The following is a 15,779-nucleotide window of genomic DNA, read 5'->3' as shown; positions in this document are numbered from 1 at the left end:
TTTTTTCCATGTGTACAGGGGTAACACATCGTACTAAATATGTAAGGTCATATCTACGTGGGTTTGATTACAGAAACTAATAAAGTATTCTCTAAATAATGAAAAAAAGAATAAGATAAGACTATAAGAGCAAGAAGCAATTTAAATATGTTCAGGGACCATTTTCATCTCCAGAATTAAGTATTATTTTGATGTTACATCATTGCCTTTTCTCTTTTACTTTCCTTTTTAGTTTTATTTTAGGATTCCCTATTTTTAATGTTCATACAGAGATTTCTTTAACTGAAATACCAAATAGTTTCTTTGGTGTGAAAAGCTATAATAGTACACAGGATCCTAATGAGATCATTAATAATGTGAAATAGGAAGTAAGGGCTAAAGGTGTAAGGAAAGTGGGAAGGGTGGGGGAAAGGTAATAAGGGAGAGGAAAAAATATGAGAAACTGAAAAAATGGAAATAAAGTGTTTGTAAATGGGGAGGGGAGGGGGTGAAGGGAGGGCAGGGACAAGGGGAAAAATGAGAATCAAGACCTCTTATGTAAAGGTACAGAATCCCAATGATGAATGTAATTGTATTGTATACCTAGATTGTACCAATAACCTCAATAAAAAGAAAAAAGAAAAGAATGTTTTTTTAAATCGCCAAATAGTTTCATGTATCTCATTTGATCATTACAACTCAGTGAAATGGGCTTGCCATTGTGCAGAGCCACAGAGGAGCATCACATCCCAGGACAGTTTGTAAAATGGCAACTGTGGGCTGGGGATTTAATGTAATTGTATTGTATACCTAGATTGTACCAATAACCTCAATAAAAAGAAAAAAGAAAAGAATGTTTTTTTAAATCGCCAAATAGTTTCATGTATCTCATTTGATCATTACAACTCAGTGAAATGGGCTTGCCATTGTGCAGAGCCACAGAGGAGCATCACATCCCAGGACAGTTTGTAAAATGGCAACACTGGGGGCTGGGGATTTAGTTCAGTGGCACTGCATCTACCTTGCCAAGCACAAGGTCCTGCGTTCGATCCCTGGTACTGCAAAAAAAAAAAGCAGCACTAGGACTGCTGGGCTGGTAGCACTGCTTTTTTCCAACATTCACTCTACTTCTAAGGTTAAGGGTATTTTAAATTACTTTGCTATTAAGGAAGTGCTGACTCTGAACGGTAGTAGAAACAACCTGCATATTAAAAAAAAAAAAAAGTAGCCATTTCCTGATGGGTACATTGGCACATGCATGTAATTCCAGCTACTGGGGAGGCTAAAGTAGGGGAATGATGAGTTTGAGGCCAGCCAGGGCAATCTAGCAAGACCCTCTCTCAAAATAATGATTGTAATAATAATAATTAATAAAGGGCTGGCAATGTACTGTAGCTTAGTGGCAGAGCACCCTTGGGATTTCATCCCCAGTAGAGAAAAAAGAACAAACATACGTACCAACAAAACACGTAGCCAGCTCATGACGCTGAACTCCCTCATTTTCCCACCTCTCCCCACAGTCACACAGAGCAGAGCTTAAGGCACAGTGATTGTACTGTTAAGTGTAGAAGAAAATATAACTACTCGCATGTTTGGAACCCTGAATTCCCTTGTTTAGCTTGGTTTGCTTACTGACCCCCCCCCAAAAAAAAACCCAGCTTTACTAAGGTATAATGTTATGTTGTTTTTAAACTGTGCTCCCTGAGATAATCTTTCTTTAGGGCAGTGGTGACTAACCTACAGCACGAGTGGCGCAGCCGGCTGTTATCATTGAATGCTCTAAAAGGTTCACAATCAGTGCCCTAGAGTATCTGTCTCACCTTTTGTATCTCCACTACAAGCACCTATAAAGCTTCTCCCCACCGCCACTCTACACCCCCAACACGTGTGACCCGTGTGTACAGTAAACGCTTGGCCTTCTTCCCGGCCGGCCCACAATAAGCACCTCCCCTCTGTCCCTTTCCAACTCAGCCCCCATGAATCTCGCCTGCCCCTCCCCCCTTTTCTCGCGAGAGGTGAGCGATCCTGGCCGGACGGGAGGAAAGTATCTGCTCCGCTGAGGGGGGGAAAGGAGGAGCTGGAGACAGATTGTGGGCCTGAGCTCAGGCGGGCAGGAGGCGACAGAGCTATCAGCGGGTAAGTTCTACTAATATTAGCTAGTCCGTGATCTGACAGGAGTTTCCCCTTCAAGTCTGGCCAGTCCTAGCTTCCCGGGCCGGGGTCTCCCCTCCCAGTCTGTTGGACGGGGGTGCTGAGGCGGTGGCTGGGCCCTGTCTGAGGAAGAGGGTGGGGCATAGAGTAAAATGACCAGTAAGAGAAAAGGAAGCAACGATTGGCGGCAATGAGTGCTAATGAAAGATCAGTTTTATCTTGCGGAGTGCCGCCTCTCTTCTCTCCCTTCTCCCGCCTCCTTCCTTTGCGGGGAAGGCGGGGCCAGAGGCCTGAAGAGTAGGGAGAACTTGGGGTAAGTAGCCCCGGGGGGCACAGGGCGTGGCAAGGAGAGGGGAATTGAATTCTGAGAGAGGAGTAGTTTAGTGGAGCCTAATGGAAGGATCGTGGAATGCGGTGGGATGAGAGAAAGAGGAGGACCACTAAACTAGGTTGAATACTCCGGACTTTCCAGAGTGGGGTTAGGGGTTTGGCTTTGGAAAAGGCAGGAGTAATTGGCAGGAGGTGGGGATGAGTAGGTGAAAACAAGGACCTTGATCTGGTAAAAGCATACTTTGTGTTTGGCTGGAAAGATAGGTAGGGGTAGATCATTGGAAATGAGCGTGGTGACATTTCGATTGAATAAAAATATCAGAGACGATAGTAGAGAAAGTTTGTATTTGAAGAGAACTAAGTGAATGAGTGTAGGAGGGCAGTGTTGATGAGTTGAGTCGCCAAAATGCATGACTTTAGGAATGGTGTGGGAATGGAGAGAATAAGGGAGGTGTTTGGAAGAGAGACGTCTGATATGCACAGGTCTTTAGCCTGGCTATGGGACGGAGGCTGTGTTGTTGACTTAGGACTTTTGGTGGTTATGACACTCAGTCTGATGACCAACTTAGAAAAATGCTGGGCTCTAGAATGGGAAAAATAGAACACTTATCACTTCTTTGATTTTTCTCCTTCCATTCCCCTTCCCAAATTTTGTCTCTTCCAAAACACAGGGATGTGGGCTTGGGACTTAAGCAGTCCACGTTGGAGCCCCAAAGGGACCTATATGTTGCTCTGAATTGCTTGTTACGTTCTTTCACTGGGGTATTTACTACCCAGGGAACCTCCGGCGCAGATTCCCTTGTTGCTACTTACTGGACTTTAAAAGTTTGTTTTCTACTTAACAGAGTGTTTTAGCATCTCTTAAGGTCCTGTCACATTTAGTGTAGGTTTGTGGAGGTGTGCAGGTTTTCCTCAGCAAGTCACTTGATTTCTATGTTTAAAGTTTTGTAGTAATGTAATTTCTGTAGAAACATTAATCTTTATAGACATTCTAAGTACAAATATACTAAAATGAAAAATTTTCCATTTAAATGTGACATTCTTGAAAAGTTATTAAACGGATGGTTGCAATTAGTTTTAATTAGCTTACATATATTTTAAATAGTGTAAATTAAATTACACACGTTTCAGGAAAGTGAAATTTTTTCAGTTTTTTCACTTGTATCCAGACTCTAAAGACACATCATAATATCTTAGGGCAAAGACGGGAAATCAAACACAATCTGTATTTAATCGTGGAGATGTAAGGTAAGTGGAGACTATTGCGAAATATAGCATGTCTGTAAGAAAAGAAGCTAAAGAAAAGTTTGGCAGCTATGCTAAGTAGTCTTACCAGTTTGCTCTTAATTCTGTATAGAAGAGAGACAGGCCTTTGGCCTTTGTTTAATAATTATGTATCATTTAATAATGAGTTACACAGCCAATTAATAACTTGTTTGCTATTGCGTAGATTTTTTTTTACAATCCTTCTCTTCTGCTTTTGAAAATTGAAATACCTATAAGCTAATATATGAAAAGAAACCAGGCTATGTAATTTTGTATTAACCTTTGGTTTTCAGCAACCAGTTCAAGCTTTCCTCTTGGCCAGGACATTGCCCCTACAGCACGATGAGACCAATTAATTACTGACCCTTTAGCATTAACTACAGCGTTTCACATTAAGAACATTACTATAGGACATTTTCACAGTTTGCCTGGCAGCAGGGAAAAAAAAATCCAATGGAAGAGAGAGCACAGGCCCTTGTTTTGGTCTTCCAGTCTAGAATTTGTGAGGGCTTTAACTTGGGCATATTAAGATTTTTTTTTTCTCTCACTAGTGTTACCACCCAGCAGAGAGCTAGAGAATAACACTACACATCTTTCAGTTTGTGGATCAAAGTTTACACTCTGCTGGTTTCAGTGTTGTAATTTTTAAACACCTTTGTTTAAATACTATGTGTTTAAAATGTTAATAGCTGTATCTTGTTTTCTTTCCTCTCCTCACTTCTAACCCAAAATGAAAATTATTATTTCAAACAACACTTAAGTTATTGCTTTGCCCAGAGTAAATTCCCTGGCTCTGCCTGAACACAGCTGCTCTGAAGTTATTGTTTTGTGCATGTCAGGACTAAATTTTCTTAAGCTGCAGTGGGAGGTAGTCAGTTTTGCTGCAGCCTCCTATCCATGTCTGATAAGGAGGAGCCTTCTTCTTGCAAGAAGATTTTAGGTGGAACCAGTAGCACTGTTGTGTGAGTGCCTAGGAAAGGCAGCTCTCTTCTTGGGACCAGTTAGCAGTCTGGCATATAATTGTCCCCTAGTCCTTGATGATGGTACTAAAGGTAGGGGCAAATGTGTCTTTAAGAAAAACAGTCATAGCATTCATTTAAAAAAAGAAAATGCTTATTTCTTTTGTTGTTGGTTTCACTGAAAAAGATTTTGACTTTGAAGTTCATGAAAAAATTCTGTCTATTTTATTTTTGATTTTCTAAAACAAGGTCTCACTGTGCAGTTCAGCCTGGCCTTGAACTCACTATGGCCCATGCTGGCCTTGAACTCATGATGATCCTCCTGCCTCAGCCTCCTAGGTGCTGGGATTATATGTATGTGCCACCACATACCTGGCTCCTATAAATTTTAAAAACATGTCAAAGAAAACATTTTTCTTTTTCCTCTACTGAGTATTGAACCCATGGCCTTCACACTGAGCTACATCCCCATCCCATTTTATTTTTATTTTTTTATTTTGCGATAGAATCTTGCTAAATTGTTTGTGCTGGATTCAAATTTGATATCCTCCTGCCTCAGCCCCTCAGGGTACTGAGAGTTAGGTGTATACCACTACACTCAATTTAAGAAGATAATTTTTTTTTCTTTTTTCTTTTTTGGTACCAAGAATCAAACATAGGACCTTGAGCTTGCCAGGCAGGTGCCTGCACCCCTAAGTTACATCCCTGGCCCAGGAAAATAATTTTTAAGCTTCTCTGCCATATATGTATTTAATTGCTTATTTTTGGCTTTTGTTTGTTTGTTTGGATTGGTAGTTATTATTTTTAGTTTTTTGTTTTTGGAGAGAAGACCTCACTATGTAGTACAGGCTGGCCTTGAACTTACTGTGTAGCCTAGGCTGGCCTCAAACTCAATATCCTTTTCCCTAAAGAACTGGGATCTGACATGGTCTCATTTTTAAATGTTGCCTTCCTGTATAAGACTTCTTTTAGAATCAGGTATATTAATGAAGTACACATCATATTGGATATCCTTGACAGATGATCTTTTAATATCTGAATGCTGTAAGGAAGAGATCCCCACTTCACAGAAAACCTGTTCCATTCATTATTGGAGTTCTAGTATGTGCTGTTGAAATGAGCACCGTTATTGGTGTTCATTTGAAGCCATACTAAATAAAACTAATTCTCTGTCAACATCACAGACTTCAAATATTTGATGACACTTAATTCCCCATTAAGACATCTCTTTCTGGATAAATGCCCCAACTTCTTTCTGTTTTTCCTTAGATGACATTTTAAATTAAGTTCAGGCTTTTCATTAACTTAATTGCCTGAGTTTTTTAGAGTTCTTTTTTTTTCCTCATTGAGTTTATTGGTACATTTTAGGTATGCAGTACAGTTACATTCATTATTTGGATCTTGTACCTTTAAATGGCAGGTCTTAGTTCTCATTTTTTCCCCTTGTTCCTGCCCTCCCTTTTCCCCCTGCTCCCCTCACCCATAATGAGTGAAACTATCAACTAAGTAATAAATCTCTGCCTATGGCTTTTTTGTTGTTGTTGTTTTGTTTTTTCTGGTATGGGGGATCGAACTCGGGACCTTGCACTTAAGAGGAAGGTGGCAGCACCACTGAGCTAAGTCTCCAGCCCCAAAATGGTGCTAATTCCTACTTTATAAGATTGCTGCAAAGATTAAATGAGATAAGAGGTGTAAGGCATCTACTGAGTGCTCTGCAAATTGTTTTGTTTGTTTGTTTGTTGGCTTTTTGTTTTGTTTTGTTTTCTGGATCAAACTGGGTCTTCACGCTTGTGAGGCAGGTGCCAGAACCACTGAGCTAAATCCCGGGCCCTTAGAGTTCCTTATCTAGATATGAAGATAGCATCTCAGATAAAATCTAACCAACACAAAATATGGGATTAAAGGGATCATGACATCTTGTTTTCTTCACTCTGTACTGCTATTCATAAACCCTAAAGTCATATGAATTTGTATAGTTGGTTTTTTAAACGTATTTGAGAACTTTACATTTATCCCTGTAGTTATCCTGTTACTCATTATTTTTAGTACAACAGTGTTTTTTAGCCTCTTGATCGTTGCTCATATCTTTTAATTGAGTATATTGGTACTTTTTAAGTATACAGTACAGTTACATTTATCATTAGGATCTTATACTCTTACATGACAGATCTTGGTTCTCATTTTTTCCCCATACCCCTGCCCTCCCTTCACCTTTCCCACTTCCCCTATTTACAAAGACTTTGTTTCCATTTTTTCCTTTCTCCCTCATATCTTTGTATTATTGATGTGTTTGATAAACATGATGTCTGGGTTTTCATGTTAGGTCACTGGCAGAGCATATTCGTAGACTATCATTATGATAACATTAACATTTTAGAGTAAAATACAGTTATGAATCCCACATGCTGTTTTATATCAACTAACCTTTATGTATTACTAAGTATCAAAGTGTTCTGTTAGCCAGGCACTGTGACACACCTAATCCTAGTGACTTGGGTGGCTGAGGCAGAAATATTTTGAGTTTGAGGCCACCCTGGGCAGTTTAGCAAGTCCTTTTCTAAAAAAAAGTAAAAGACTGGGAGTATAGCCTTATACTAGAACATTTACCTAGCATTTGTTAGGCCCTGGGTTCAGTCTCTAATATGGAAAAAAAAAAAGTGTACTTTTGAAATATAAATGTATTCTGTTTCTGACATCTCCAAGCTTCTAGACCAGTGACTCCATCAAAAAGCACAAAATGAAGTTATATATTAGGTGCTGCTTAGCCATGTGGTACTAGTGTTTATAGATCACTGTATAGTCTGCCAATTGTTCATAAACAATATACTTTTAAAGTCCATTTTAAAGTGTACTTGGGAAATAATTTGTTTCACCAGTCTATAATTTATACAACCTACCTCCTTTGGCCCATATGTTTAACCTTATGATTTTTCTTTCTCCCTTTTATTATTTATTTTTGGTACCGGCTCCTGAACTTGGATCTTTGCGCTTGTGAGGCTGGCAGCAGAACCACTGAGCTAAATCCCTGGCCCTATTTTTTATTTATTGAGACAGACAGGGTCTTGCTATGTAGCCCAGGCTGACCTAGAACTTGTGGTGATCTCTCTTCCTGCTTCAGCCTCCCAAGTGCTGGAATAGAGGCACACACCACAACATCTGGCTTTCTCCCCATTTTAAAAACTGATCCTGAGTGCTTTCTTTTCTTCCTTTATTTTTAAAAAATAAATACTGAATGATTAACAGTGTTTATTTATACCTGGGTGATTTTTCCTTTAGATGAAATTGTTTTAGAAACTCATTTAGGAAGAAACTTATTCCATGATGATTTTAAGACAGAAATTAAGGAATTAAACTATTGCCCATTAAAACAGTTATAGTGTAGCTTCCCCATAACATTGACATTTCTAGTGGTGGGGATTTGCTCAGTGGCACTATGCCTGCCTTGCAAGGGCAAGGTGCTGAGTTCTATTTCCGGTACTGTAAAAAAAATTCAAATTTCTAATTTAGAGCTTTTTTCATTTTTAATTTGGAATAAAAACCTACACCAACTATACACCACACATGTAATTGCTATTTCTAATGGTACTTTATTAGTGTGGTGGCTATTTCTAATGGTACTTTATTAGTGTGGTGGTCTGACTTTCACATGCTCTGTGCTGAAGGTGAAATGGTGTCACAGACCCAGCAGAGCATCAGAAGACATCTCTAGGAACTAAAGATTTTATAATGGCAGCCAACAACTTTCCTGCATGTTAATTTTAGACCTGACAGTTGAATTTATGTTTGAGCAATTTTAGCTGATAAATGCATTTTTAAAACACCTTCCTCTTTTGGGGTTTTAATTTTTACTTTCATTTTTAAGACTTGCAAATTGTGAATGGAAATGTTTGTACAGATTAAAGTAGCACACTGTTGTTCAGGGACAGGATGCATTTTGTAAAGTCTATATACCTTCTTATCCTTCTGAGACTTAGTTATGAGTTCTCCTGGGAAGCAGAAAGATACACTTGGTAACCTCTCAAGGTCCTTTCTATTCTAAACATTCATAAATAGAAGCTCAGATCAAGGAACTTATTGAAGAATCAGGGAGAAAAATAGACTGTAAAAATGAAATTGAAATAGTTCTACTGACTGAGTGCAGATGGATAAGCATGAGGAATATAAATGATGAGAAATAACTTCTTTGAACTAAAAAAATCAGAAATAATAAATATTCTGCATTGAATTCACTTCTTAAAAATATTTTACCATGATATTTTTTCTTGAGTGTTCCCGTGGTTAACACTTTATTTTGAAAAAATGTTCATGGTTTTATTTTTCATTTAAATCACAGTAATACAGTTTCCTTTCCTTCTCTTGTTCTTTTGTTTAGATTCTTAATTTTCCTTTTTTTCATATTTCATTTACTGTGAATAATGTGCATACAATGAAAAAAATTCAGTTCAGTTTTAAAAGTAAGTATTTGCTGTATATCTTCCTTAGTAAAAGGAGGAGTGTTAAAATTTAGGAAAGGTTGTATGAAAAGATAAAACTTTTTTATTTAGTTCTTAAAACTTTGTAGGCTTACACTTAGGAAAGTTTCCTAACTAGACCAAAGATCAGTTAGTATATAGTAGTAGCTTGGAAAGTCTTGAGTATTTACAACAAAACTCATTATAAACTCACAACTTTATTAGCTTTTTTTCCATCTTTTGATAATTGTAATCCTAAATATTCTCATACAGTTGAAACTAGACTCTATAAAAAGTTTATTTTTTTGTTGAATACTGTATTCCTCCTTAATAAATATCAGTTTATGAAAGTCTACCAGGAGCCAAGGTTTAGCTTTATAAAGTTATTTTGTGAACTTGTAGCTTGGGCCTCTGTGTTAGTTAATCTTCCATAGCCACAACCTCTCACAAACACTATAGCTTCGTTTCATTTCTTTGAATTGCCTGCTGTTCTAGTAAAGCACTTCTTTCTAAAGTACGCAGGGAAAGTTTACATGTCAAACTGATCAAATGTAATCAATTAATTTTTTTTTGAGATAGCGTATCACTATGTAGTTTAGGCTGGCCTTGAATTCACTGAGTAGCCTAGGCTGGTGTTGAATTTGTGACAATCCTCCTGCTCCAGCCTCCCAAGTGCTGGGATTACAGCTGTGCACCACCATACCCAGCTCAAAATTTTATTTTGGAGTTAAAACTTACTATGCAGTAGAAAAAACGTACATCTTTCAGATTTGAAAACAAGGGAAAGAGGTGGAGGTGTAGTTCAGTGGTAAAGCATATATATACTCAATATGTTCAAGGTCCTGGGTTCTATCCTCAAAATACACACATACACACACACACACACACACACACACACACACACACACACACACATACACTTTTTTTTTTTTTTTTTTTTTTTGGTACTGGGGATTGAACCCAGAACCTTGCACTTGCAAGGCAGTTGTGGTACTACTGAGCTAAATCCTGGGCAGTTATTTTCTTGAAATAACAATGTGTTTGGGGAAAAAAAAAGAATATTGGTTTATTTATTTATTTCTGGTAATACTGGGAATTGATCCTAGGGCCTTCTAACCGAGCTATATCACCAGCACTTTTTATTTACTTATATTTATTTATTTGTTTGTTTGTTTTTGAAACAGGGTCTCACTATATAGTTGAGACTGACCTGGAACTCACTGTGTAGCCCAGGCTGGTCTTGAACTCATAGAGATCCTCCTGCCTCAGCCTCCCAAGTGCTGGGATTACAGGCATACGCCACCACACCCAGCTATTTACTTATTTTTATTTTGAGACAAGCATGTTCCCTCTCTGTTGGTCTCTCCCTCCCTTTGTAGTACTCAGGACCTTCCAACTGAACTGTACTCCAGTCCTTTTTTATTTTTTATTTTGAGATATGGTCTTGCTAAGTCACTAAATTGCCCAAGCTGGGCTTCAATTTGAGATTCTCCTGATTTGAGATTCTCCTGGCTCAGCCTCCCATAGTGCTGGCTGGGTTTATAGGCATGTGCCACCACTCATGGATAAAGTGATTTATTGAGTATAGTATACAATTGCTATAAATTGTTTATGTTGGCACCACATTTCTTGCTAGTAATATTTACAGTTTATTAAGCTTGAATAACACTATGTTGGGTTTGTTTGGTTTGGTACCAGGGATTGAACTCGGGTCCTTGCGCTTGCGAGGCAGGTGGCAGAACTATTGAGCCAAATCCCCGGCCCTGGGTTTGTTTTAATATATTTCCAGTACCAACATGATTTCTATAGCACCTTTTCCTTAAAACAGTTTTGCTCAAGTCTAGGCCTGGAGGTACATGCCTCTAATCCCAGCACTCTGGAAGGCTGAGGCAGGAGAATCTCAAGTTCAAGTCTAGCCTGGGCAATTTAGAGAATTAGCAAGACCCTGAATGCATAAATAGGACAAGGGTTGTGGCTCAGTGCATAGGATCTGGGTTCAATGGCCACTACTGCAAAAAAAAAAAAAAAAAAACTTTTATTCAAGCAGTGGTTTGTTAGATTATGTTTGTAATCCTAGTGCGCTGGGAAGTTGAAGCAGAATTGCAAATTGAGCACAATAGAAAGCTTCTGGTTTAAAAAATAAATGGGGTGGGAATGTATATAGCTTAGTACAAAATCCAAGAGTTAAAAAAGAAAAAGAAAGGACCTGGGATTTAGCTTAGTGGTTCTGCCGCCTGCATCACAAGCGCAAGTTCCGGAGTTCAATCCCCGGTACCATAAAAAAGAAAGAAAGAAAAAAAAAAAGCAGTAGTTTGCTAATATTTTTTTACCTCTGTGCTTGAGACTAGTGAGCATCAATCAGTAAGTGTTGGAATTTCCCCAAATTGATCACTGTGTTGCAAATATTTCAGGCAGACTAAGAAAATAGATTTTTTTTTCCCCATGATTGTCATTGTGAGATATGGTAGCTTCTTCCTGCCCAGAACCATATTGATACTGGTTTTAATATTAAAGTCTGTTAGGTTTATTGTTGTTTGCAGTCTGAGTGCATGAAGATTTAAAATTGATCTGTGGTTTATTGTGTGTGGGCTGTTTTGGTTTTCGGTTTTTCTTGTTGGAATCCTGAGGTGCTGTACCACTGGGTTACAGACCCAGCCCCTCACCCTGCCTTTTTTTGAGACAAGGTTTTACCAAGTAACCAGGCTGGCCTTGAATTTAGGATCCTTTAGGATCAGCCTGCCAGATTACTAATTATAGATGTGTGCCACAATGCCTAGCAGCTTCATTGTTTTAGGAATCATTTTTTGTGATACTGGGGATCAAACCCAGGACTTCATGCATGATTGGCAAGCACTCCATCACTGAGATTTTTTTAAAAATTTTGAGACAGGGTTGCTATAAATTGCCCAGGCTGGCCTCAAACATGCAATTCTTCTGTCTCAGCCTCCCCAGTAACTGAGATTAACAGGGTCTGCCACGGGGTTTGTTTTGATTTTTTTGATTGACATCCTACTAATTTCCAGGACTGGGGGTATAGCTCAGTGGTAGAGCACTTGCCTGGCATTCTCAAGGTTTTAGGTTTGAACCCTAGCACTGACTGCAAAAATAAGTAAGTAATGAATGAATTTGAGACCAAATGTGGGGTGGTGGTGGATATGTTTTGTGGTACTAGAATTGAACCATGCTGAGCTACTCCCCTAGCTCTTTTTTATTTTGGGGGAACTTACTAAATTACTTAATTACTTAATTGCTCAAACTTGGGATTCTCCTGCCTCAGCCTGCCAGAGTGCTGGGATTACAGGTGTACCCCACCAAGCCCTATTTAGATAGTTATATTTTCTGTTGTTATTTCTTTGTTTCTTGTTAATTGTGGCTTGTTGTTAAGTGTGGCTTCTTTGCTTTTGCTTTATTAAGTCTCCTGGGATTAACTCAGAGTAGTTCCTTGAATCTTTAAAAACCTAAGAAAACCTTAAAAAACTACTCAAGAAGGTTCCTGTGTAAAGCTGCTTCTAGATAAATTCTAAGCTTTGGCCATGTATTGCTTATGATTCAGCCAGATTTTCATCCACATCTGTTTTCATTCATTTGCTACAAAACTATTTGGTCTGTTTAGCTGGCTTTTCTTTGAAATCCGTCCCTGCATAGCTAAGCCTGAAATCCAGAAATTAATTTCAACCTTCTGTTTGATTGATCTAGCTAGGTACTCTTGGTCTTATAGATTTTGAAGCCATGGATCTCCAACTGTTTTATCTCAGTATCCAACCCTTTATACTCTTAAATCATTGAGGATAGCACAAAACTTTTTGTTTATCTGTGTCGTATTTGTTAATATTTAGGGTATTAGAATTTAAAAGAGGAAGTTTAAAAATATTTATTCATTTATTTAAAAATAATAGCAAACTCATTACATGTTAACATAAAAGCTGTATCTGTACTTTCAAAAAACATTAGAGGAAAGAGCTTCATATCTCTTTAATGTCTGGTTTAACAGAAAACAGCTGCTTTCTCATAACTGCTTCTGCACTCAATCTGTTAAGATACATTGTTTTGGTATAAGTATTTGAAAAGAACAGGAGGCACACAGATATGTAATAGAAAAAAGGAAAGATTATTTTCAGATAATTATACCTAGTCTCCTTTGATAAAATACCAAAATCTGAAAAAGCATAGTTTCTTAAAGGTTAGCTGTAGTATACATCTGAAACCACATCGGTGAACTTTTAATACTGTTACATTAAAGTGCATTGGTCTGTCTTGCTCTTGATCTTAAAATAGATCTTTTGCCAGTGAGTGACTTTAACCCCCCATGAACACTCTGAAAGGGTCTCAGAGATCTTTGGGATCCCTGGAGCCCACTTTGAGAACTACTGTCTTATACTGCCAAACTTGAGAAATGTAGGTGTTTTCCACATGGAAGAAATTATAACCTTTCCAGCCTTCTAGTACTTCTCAAAGGGTGGAACACTGATTATTTGCATCAAAATTACCCAGGTTTTTTTGTTTTATTTTTAATTGAAGGTGTAAATTCTTGGGCCCCTGTGGTGAGAGAATCCAAGAGACCTAGGAGTCTGTAATTTTACAAGGTGCCCAGGTCAATATACACTCTTTGAAAGGCTGGGGGTTTAGCTCAGTGGTTCTGCCGTCTGCCTCGCAAGCGCAATGACCCTATTTCGATCCCTGGTACCAAAACAAAAAAAAACAAAAAAAAAACCCAACAATATACAATATTTGAGAACTATTGAGCTAGCTAGCTTAACCTTATTTTAAGAAAACCTAATTTCATTTCTTTCCATTCCTCTTCCTTCCCTCCCTGCCCCTCCCCTCCCTTCTTCTCTCCTTCCTTCCCCTTCTCTCTCTCTCTTTTTTTTTTCTTGGTTTTTTGAGACAGAGTCTCACTATATAATTGAGACTGACCTGGAACTCACTATGTAGCTGGTCTCAAACTCACAGCGATCTTCCTGCCTCAGCCTCCCGAGTGCTGGGATTACAGGTGTGCACCATCATGCCCGGCTCTGTCTCTCTCTTTTCTTTCTTTCTTTCCTCTTGTGTTACAGAAGGAATGAACCTGAGGATACTCTACCAATGACCTATATCCCCATCCTCCCTTTTATTTATTTTTTGGAACAGGGTCTTGCTGAATTGCTCAGGCAGGACTTGAATTTGAGATATTCCTGTCTTGGCCTCCCTGAGTGCTGGGATTACAGGAATTAGCCACCATGCCTGGTTTAAGGAAGTTTAATTTCTAAAATTTGGATTTATTTTGTTTTTGTTTTTTTGAGACAGGGTCTCATTATTCAGTTAAGGCTGGCCTGAACTCACTATGTCGCCGAGGCTGTCCTTAAACTCATAGTGATGATCCTTCCTGCCTCAGCTATCCAAGTGCTGGGATTACAAGTGTGCACCTTCATGCCTGGCTCTAAAGTTTCAATATTTAAGTGATCAAGATGTGGTATATATGTGTATCAAAGCCCCAAACTAAGTCTAATCACTATGTATTGGCTATATACTAATAAAAATTTTAAATATTTTGAAAATTAAAACAAAAAGAAATTAATACTTGAATAATCACATTATAAATGAATTTATTAAGAATCAGCATATAAATTCTGACATTCTTCATAATTAGGATATCTTAATTATGGTAGCTTTTTTTTTTTTTTGGTACCGGAGATCAAACTCAGGCTCTTATAGCTTATAAGGCAGGTGCTGGAACCACTGAGCTAAATCCCCAGCCCAAATAGCTATATATTTTGATAGCTATCACATATACAAGGAGTAAGCAGAGTATGATCAGATAATAAATGTTATGCTTTGTAGAATGAGGTGTCTTTTTTTTTTGGTACCAGAGATCAAACTTGGGACCTTGCGCTTGTGAGGCAGGCTTGCAGAACCACTGAGCTAAATCACCAGCCCGACATGAGGTCTCTTGTATCCTGCCATTCTTGCACAAAAATGCCATGGCTAATACATAAACAAATAAGCTTGGATGCATTCTAATAGAACGTTATTTATAGATGCTAAAAAGTGAATTTCATTAATTTTCACGTGTCACAAAATAATCTTTGTGACTTTTTTCACCATTTAAAAATGTAAGCCAGGGCTCGATATTTAGCTCAGTGGCACTGTGCAAGGTTCTAAGTTCAATCTCTGGTACCAAAAATAAAAAAACCCATCAAAAAAAGTAAGCCAGCCAAAGTGACATAGGCCTGTAATCCCAGCACTTGGGAGGCTGAGACAGGAGGGTCACCGTAAGTTTGAGACAAGCCTAGGCCATAGTGAGTTTGAGGTAAACCTGAACTGCATAGTGAGACACTGCTCAAAAAAAACAAACAAAAATGTTACAAATGCTAGGTGTGGTGGCACCTCTCTGTAATCCTAGCTACTTAGGAGCCTGAGAACAGAGGATCTCGGGTCAATTTAGTGAGATACTGTCTCAGAAAAATAAAATAAGGCTGGGATATAGCTTAGTGGTAGAGCATTTGCCTAGCATACATGAGGCCCTGGGTTGAATCCCAAGTATAACAAATCAGGAGGCGTTGGTGGTATAGTGGTTAGCATAGCTGCCTTCCAAGTATAACAATCAATCAGTAAATTTATTCTTAGCTGTTGGGCCCCACAAATTAGGTTTCAGACTGGATTTTAC

General features: G+C 38.4%; 1 protein-coding gene across 4 annotated transcripts in view; it reads left to right on the top strand.

Annotated features, from left to right (window-relative positions):
• Positions 1 to 1,997: 1,997 nt before the first annotated feature.
• The window catches only part of LOC104851920 (cyclic AMP-dependent transcription factor ATF-7), a 95,080-nt gene continuing 81,298 nt past the window's right edge, over positions 1,998 to 15,779 (top strand). Inside the window, exons 1-2 of one of the 4 annotated variants that reach the window (XM_033763659.1) lie at positions 2,565 to 2,579; positions 3,658 to 3,708. The gene's annotated coding sequence lies outside the window, so the exon portion shown is untranslated. Of the gene's footprint in view, positions 2,116 to 2,372; positions 2,444 to 2,564; positions 2,580 to 3,648; positions 3,709 to 15,779 lie in introns of those variants that run through there. The other 3 variants (XM_010609314.2, XM_010609315.3, XM_033763658.1) reach the window with 3 other exon arrangements.

This window comes from Fukomys damarensis, unplaced genomic scaffold (assembly GCF_012274545.1).
Source record: "Fukomys damarensis isolate Sample0158 unplaced genomic scaffold, DMR_v1.0_HiC HiC_scaffold_15, whole genome shotgun sequence".
Classification (NCBI taxonomy): Eukaryota; Metazoa; Chordata; class Mammalia; order Rodentia; family Bathyergidae; genus Fukomys; species Fukomys damarensis.
This window is presented reverse-complemented; position numbering and strand designations above follow the sequence as displayed.